The 7,391-nt window shown below is 40.3% G+C and overlaps 1 long non-coding RNA gene across 1 annotated transcript; it reads left to right on the plus strand.

Moving 5' to 3' along the window:
- The first annotated feature begins 6,673 nt into the window (after window positions 1–6,673).
- Window positions 6,674–7,153, plus strand: LOC111765151 (uncharacterized). Its single transcript, XR_011648749.1, has 2 exons — window positions 6,674–6,853; window positions 6,976–7,153. It is a non-coding gene; the product is annotated as an uncharacterized lncRNA (long non-coding RNA).
- The last annotated feature ends 238 nt before the right edge of the window (window positions 7,154–7,391 follow it).

Raw genomic sequence — 7,391 nt, forward strand, 5'->3', positions numbered from 1 at the left:
ATAGAGTCTCAGGGAAAAGTGCTGAAATTCCTTGAGGATACAGAGGTGACCAAGCAGACAACAATAGACATTCACACTCTTAAGCTGGTGAGGTGATACCATCCTGAAATGAAAAGTAGAATGAGAGAGAAACACAGAAAAGGCTAAGAATGTAACTTAAGGACTCTCAGCAAATAGAGACAGTTTTAAATTTGAGAATATAGAATTATTTTAAATTTGTAAGTGTAGCACCTCCATCCAGGATATTAAAAATTTGATATATCTGAACTTTTTGTATATATCAGCTACATAAAGTAGAGATGGTTCCCCCATCACATTGTGGGTTTTATAGGTTCTGCCCTGCTCAAGTGTGCCTAGCTAAGGCAGCACCATAGAGGATTGAAATCCCACCCGACTCCCCTTGCTTACCAAGCTGTACAGCCTGCAGCAGGGCTATGTCGGCTCCCGTAGACATGTGCTGATAACAAGAAAAAGCATATTAGGTTCCGGTAATTATTTGGTCTCTTAAAACCTGCTGTCGAGCAGGTGATAACAATGACATATTGAAAGCGTTGAATGATTCTGTCACTTCTGCCACAATTCTGCCCAAGAAACAGTAATGAGCCACATACACTAGGTCCAAAATATTATAGCAACCAAGACAATCAGTGCATGAATCTACCTTTGGTTCTGTAGCTGCATTCTTTACTGGTGCTCTCTATTCTTCACATATATTAATTCCTTCAACACTCACACATCCTATCTGGTGTGTTGTTATGATCAATCACCTTTGATTCATGATGTCAATGAAAGTCTCGGTGTCTCAGTCTCTTGTCCTAGTCACACTGGCCAGATAGTCTAACTCTAGGTGTGTCTTCTTAAATACAGGATGATAAAAAGTTTTGTTAAGTATTGTTCCACTCCTCATGGAGAAGGCAAAACTAACATTTGTGAATATTCCCTGACATAGTTATTATTTTCTACCAAATTATGTCATCAGGACCCAATTAGGACTCTTCACAGAATAAAATGTATCAATACATTATCTGTTTGATTTACAAAATATCAAACCATTAAAATAATATCACTTTATAATGTCCCTCTGTGAAATTTTTCCAATAATTTTGAATTAATCAGAGTTCCCTTTTATTTGGTCTTTTTGTTTTGTTTTACTATAGTATATATAGGTGCCTCCTGAAAGAATATAGATATTAGCATTCATTTGGGCCATTTATGCTGTCTTGTATGTTTGATAATTTTCAAAGTCCTGTCAACATATTTCTCCTTATCCCATATTTTAAGGATCCAAGCTCTATTGCTCAAGTCAGAGATGTTATTTGAGGACATAAAAGGAGTCACAGGAAAGATTGTCACAAGAAACAGAATCAGTCTGCCCACCTTTCTCCTCCGACCTATGCTGTAATCACTGTTTTGTGATTCACATTTTCTCCATATAATTCCTGACCAGGAGGATCCCTCAGTGTGAGCCACAGTTGACTGCGTGAGCCTATATTGAGTCCTCCCTTTACCCAATCTTCATACAAGCTAAGGTAGAGCACAGAATTGACAGAGCACATGGAATCTGACAACTAGAGCCCTTTTAAAAAGAAGTACATAGAAAAAATGTCAAGATACCTCTGCTTCCTTCTATTCCCACTTGGCTCATAGAACACTCAGATAAGCACAGAGCTGTAATGACATGTCCCCAACAAGACATCTTGACTTCATTTCTTAGATGAAAACTGTACATTATCTTTTCAGGCATCAATCTAAATGGTGAACAGTGAGGACAGAGGCATCTGACTTGTATTGCTTTCAAATAATAGAATACTATGCAATTATTAAAATAATTTTGTAGAGTTATTAATCAAAAAGGAAGTGTTCACTGAACAACTGAGAGAAAAATCTGAAAATATATAATGACCTCTCAAGAGAACTCATGTCTATATTAGTAGAATAATCAAAGAATGGAGCTAACCAAAGAAGAGATTATAAGGAAAGAAGAGTACATAAATCACACACTCAGACACACACATACACTCATATATAACAACTCTATAATTACTAACCATAAATTGATAAAGAAAATTCAAAGAAAACGAATATTGCATGGCAATTATTGTTATCTTTTATACCTCGTTTTGCTCCTATTTTTTTCCATGAGTATCTGTTATTTCTCTGAGCTGTGAGATCTCATAAGGTATATTCTCCCTGGATAACAGCACATATTTCATTTGAATCAGCCCTTATTTAATTCACCCAATAGCCTTTCTTTTCATTATAAAATGAAAATATTGTAGACATGGAACTCTACAGATGCTCCCCAGCTCTGTACAGTCTCATAATCTTGATTATCTAAAACAATTACTCTTACCACAAACACTCTCAGAACATTCCCTGCCTAACCATAGAATAATATAACCCAACCAGTCTGAGAATTTCTCTGGGCAGCTCCTTGAATGTTCTCCAAAATAGCAATCTTCAAAAGTAGGACAAGTATCTCTGGAGCTATCCAAATCTTTCCAATAAGTTCCTTTCATTTTTCTTTTTTTTTTCAATTTTTAAATTAAAAAAAAAATTTATTGTACTTTTTAAAAAGCTAGACCACACAAAATGTTACATCAAAAAACATAAAAGTTTCCATATACCCCATCCCCACCCCTTCACCCCCCTGCTTCTCCCACATCAATATCCCCTTCCATCAGTGAGGCACATTCATTGTATTTGGTGAATACACCCTGGAGCACTGCCACACTGTGTGGACCATACTTTATATTGTAGTTCAAACTCTCCCTCAGTCCATCCAGTGGGTTATGGTGCGATAAATAATCTCTTGCATCTGTCCTTGCAATATCATTCAGGATACACCAAAGTCCCGAAAATACCCCCATATCACACCTCTTCCTCCCTCTCCCTGCCCTCACCAACTCCCGTGACCACCATCTTTACATATATGATACAATTTCTTCCATTGCTAGCATCACAACACTTTTATAGTAGAATACCAGCAAGTCTACTCTAAACCATATTATATTCCTCCATCTTGTGGACCCTGGGATGGCGATGTACATTTCACCTCTAAATTGACAGGGGACTTAGATTCCACATGGCTGATGGATGGAATTTTCCTGCTTGCAGCTGTAGACTATCTCGGGTCCCTGGTGTGGTGGTTGGCCATCCTCACCTTCCTGGGTAAGTCCAAAGAACTGGAGTGAAGGTGTTGCAACTCTGCTGAGTCAGGGCCCAGCTGGTACATGGATAGTCAAGAGATTCAAGTCTCCTGAGTATAGATCAACCCCTGTGCCAACCACAGGTTCAGTAAAAGTGACAGAAGATGCATGCCTAGAGAGGTCACATCTGAGTCCAACTCTATCACACTCAGGAGCACAGATTCCAAAGTAGGGCCCACAGATAAGGCACTAAGCTCCAGAACCATCTGTCATGACCATAGGACCTGGGTGTCTCCATAGCCTTCTGGTGCACCAGTACCTGGGCTTGTATCTACTTTGACTGACTCTGGGACCCTGCTAAGATGTGCATAATTGCGATCCCTCTGATGACTGCCTGACTCATTTTGGCGACTCTTAGTCATATAAACCCATTTGTCTTTAGCATTTCTCCCTTTTATTCAAGGTCTTTTTCTAGTTGAATCACCAGCAGGTGATGGTAGTAACCCCTTGGCACCAGGAGGCTCATCACCAGGAGTCATGTTCCATGCTGGGTGAAAGGTAATGCATTTGCATAATGAGTTTGGTTTAGAGAGTGGCCACATTTGAGCAACATGGAGGCTTTCAGGAGGTAACTCTTAAGTACCCTGCAGCTCTAGGCCTAGTTGAAATTTCAAGCACACAGACTCATAAGTATAGTCATGGTATCAGGAGCCCATCATTGGATCATCCTTCTTCACTGGTCTTTGTCCTGGCACTTGGAGGATTGTTGCTGTTCTATTGTGGAATGCGACAGAGCTTCCCAAGATGGGAACTCAGTACTCCCTCAGTTGCCATGTGTAATTCTATCCACTATAACAATACCCAACAAATGTCCAAACATATCTATATACCTTATATGCATGCCTTGGAGAACTCCATCCCACTCATGCATCCCCCATCAATGACACCCCACACCAGTGCTCCTACTTTGCCATATTGAATCCCTCTGTGATTCAAAACTTCCACATGTAAAAAGATCATTGCTGGGGAAATGGGAAAAGGGTTTGATGTTGGGTATATGGGCTTTCCTCATATTATATATGTGACTTTACTGTGATCTAAAACTTTTTGGAAGTCAAAATTAAAAATAAAATGGGAGGAATGGAAGAGATTGCCTTGTCACTGTACATTCATGGCAATACCTATTACTGTGATAAAATGCAAAATGTCAAAAACAAAGTTCTATGATATTTTTCGTTTTTTAATACCCCAAATTATTTTTTACTTTATTTTAGTTTTTCTAAATTATTATATATCTTATTTCTAATCTTTAATCCTGTCAAAACTATTTCATTATCCTTGTATTTGAATTTGGGAACGTATTATTCTTCATTTTTGAAGAAGTTTCCAATATGTTCACTTTATTAGCATCAGATTTAGATCTTATACTTGGATTTGCTGTCTGGGTTCTCTTTTCTCACCTTCCCTTTCACCCTGACCTTCTTCCATTTTTCACTCCTCTGGAATCTTAACACGGAATCCAGACTGTAAAAATATTTTTCAAGCAAAAATATTTGAGGTCCACCTCTCAACAACAGTCTTTGGCCATTCATAGATATTCCTAGTCTGCAAAGAGACTGCCAAGTGTACATTTTGGCATAGTGAAAAAACATTTTCAAGCCTATCATCAAGACTGGACCAGTTAAAAATATTTGTCAAAGGTTTGTACTGGGCCCTGGGGTACTCTTCTAAACCCTAGACTGGGTATTTTGTATTTGCTTATTTCCTTGCCCACCTACTCCTTTTAAATATTCCTTCTCTGTTGGTTCTGCTGAGTAAGGAGTGCCTAAAGGTATGAAAATGATAAAGCTCTGGGCCCCTGTAGCTGTCAAAGGTAGAAGGAATTTGTCCTGTTTGTAGATGAATAAAAGGTCAGTGGCTGAAGGCCTAGAGAGGAAGGACAAGAGTAGCTAGGGGTGAGATCAGCAAGGTAGACAGGAGTCAGCTCAAGGAAGCAGTCACAGGGGGCCTTTGGAGCCATGGAAAGGAGTTTGGGGTGTATTCTAAGTGGGATGGCAAAAGAAAAATCCTCCAGATTCCTCCCTGTCTCATTTCTCTGCTGTACGATATGACAGAAGATGAATCACCCGACACAACACAGTGACCAAGGGGAGTTTTCAACATTATATTATAAATATTTTAAATACATATCCAAATATGTTTAAATGTGGTGAGTTATCAAATAAAATATATGATGCCCAGTTAAATTTGAATTTCAGATGAACACAAAATAATCTTTTACCAAAAAATCCCACAACAAACCAACCCAAAATTATATCTGGCAAGCCTACCTGGGGAACATTTTGACTTGAGAATGAACAGAAATCCTCTAATAACTTGATTGACACCTCCCTTCATCCCCCAGAAACACACACCTTCCTTTACCTTATTGAAGAGTCAAATGTACACCAGCATAACTTATCATAGTTTGTTTTTAAAAGCAAATATAAAGGTTATTCCATGTGCTGTTCTTGTTTACAACAAAAGTGACTTACAGATGTCAAAAAGAAGGGGATGAGAGCAATAATGCATTTTCCTCTCTTGTCAAGACAAAGTATTGAAACAGAATCCCGGGGAGATTAAGCCTGATTCAGGACTGCCCGCCACACAGGGGAACAGGCAAGCATGTTCTCCTTATCCAAGTTTCTCCTGATGTGGGCTATGGGTGGGAGGCTCTTTGTCTCTTCAGAGATAACTTAAGGGGTCTGTCCTGACTTGTGGGTGTGGGAAGGTAAGAGGCTGCAGTCCTGCCCTTGGTAACCATGACAATGACTCCAGTCCCAGGAGGCAATTTAGCAATGCAAACTATATACATACAGTCAGTTCAGGGAAACTCTGATGGTGGTGATGCCAAAACTTACAGGAACTTGGACTTGCTCTTGAATGGGAAATTATAATATAGCCTGTGCATAAATTCAAAACCATCTAATTCTGTATCTAAGTGTGCCTAGTCTCTAGAAATCCAGTTACGTGATATGGGCTTTGAATGTTCAGAAAGGATGTAAGACTGCATGTGTATTCAAGGTTGCATCCAGACAGAATATAGGCAAGATGCAAAGACTTAACCAACAAAGAAAGTAGTTTTCTTTGATAAAAGCACCATTTGACTCCACACTGTATAAAAGGAACTTGAAAATCTTGTTGGGCTCCGGTTTGAAACAGAAAGCTCCCGAGTCCTGCCAGCAGTCAATAAACCATTTTTCCTTCTCAAAATCATTCCTGAGTCCTGGCCTTTCTATATGCAAATAATTGAATCTCTCTCAACTTCCCCAACACTTCTATCTAATAAGTCTGACTCCTTGTACTTAAACACAGGGCTCCAGGCTTCTGTCCTGAGGAGAGGGCTGCTCCCAGCCTGCAGGAGAGGAAGTGGGTGGACCAGAGGTCAGGGCTCCTCCACAGCCCTGCCCCAGCTCCCACCCCTGCTGTGTAAATAGCTTCCTGGCCTTCTGAGACACTTTCTCAGCTTCTCCCTGCCTGAGACACCAGATAGGAAGACCAGCCCCTTCTGGTGTCTTTTTCTCCAGGGCTGATTTCTTTCGGGGTAGGACTTGCGTCTTCAGAGGGAGATATTCTCTCTTCATCTGGTTCCCTTTCCTTCTAAGGCCCAAGAGAGAAAGGCATGCTGTGGGCTCCAGCGCTCCTTTTAGCTTTCCTGGCTCCTGGTAAGTGTGTTGCTGAGATGCCCATGGGATTTTTTTTTTTTTTAATTTTTAAAATTTTTATGGGAGGCTATATTCAAGAATTATTACCTCTCCCTTATTACTTTTTGGTGTTCCCTTTGCAGCCAGTCAGACAGCTTCCAACTTGGAGTGGAGTGGGAGGACTGTCAGCAAGCAGACTGGGGAATTGGCCATGATCACTTGTGATGTAGCACAAGAAAACATTGACTATGTCCACTGGTACCGACTCCAAGAGGGGGAGGCCCCCAAACGTATTCTCCACTACTCTTCATCTTCCACAAATTTCTGGACAGACTCGGGAATCAAACGAGCGAAATATGGTGCTTTTAAAGCTTCAGGGAGGAGCTACAAATTAGAGGTCCGAAATGTGGAGGAAAGTGATTCCGGTGTGTACAGTTGTGCAGCCTGGGAGACGCACAGTGATTCAGACTTCCCCTATCCTACACTGAAAACTTTGCTTGCGGCTGCCTGAAACAGCCCTGCACCACAGGAAACCTTCTCTTGTCTGCTTACTTCCTGG

This window comes from Dasypus novemcinctus, chromosome 5 (genome assembly GCF_030445035.2).
Source record: "Dasypus novemcinctus isolate mDasNov1 chromosome 5, mDasNov1.1.hap2, whole genome shotgun sequence".
Taxonomy (NCBI): Eukaryota; Metazoa; Chordata; class Mammalia; order Cingulata; family Dasypodidae; genus Dasypus; species Dasypus novemcinctus.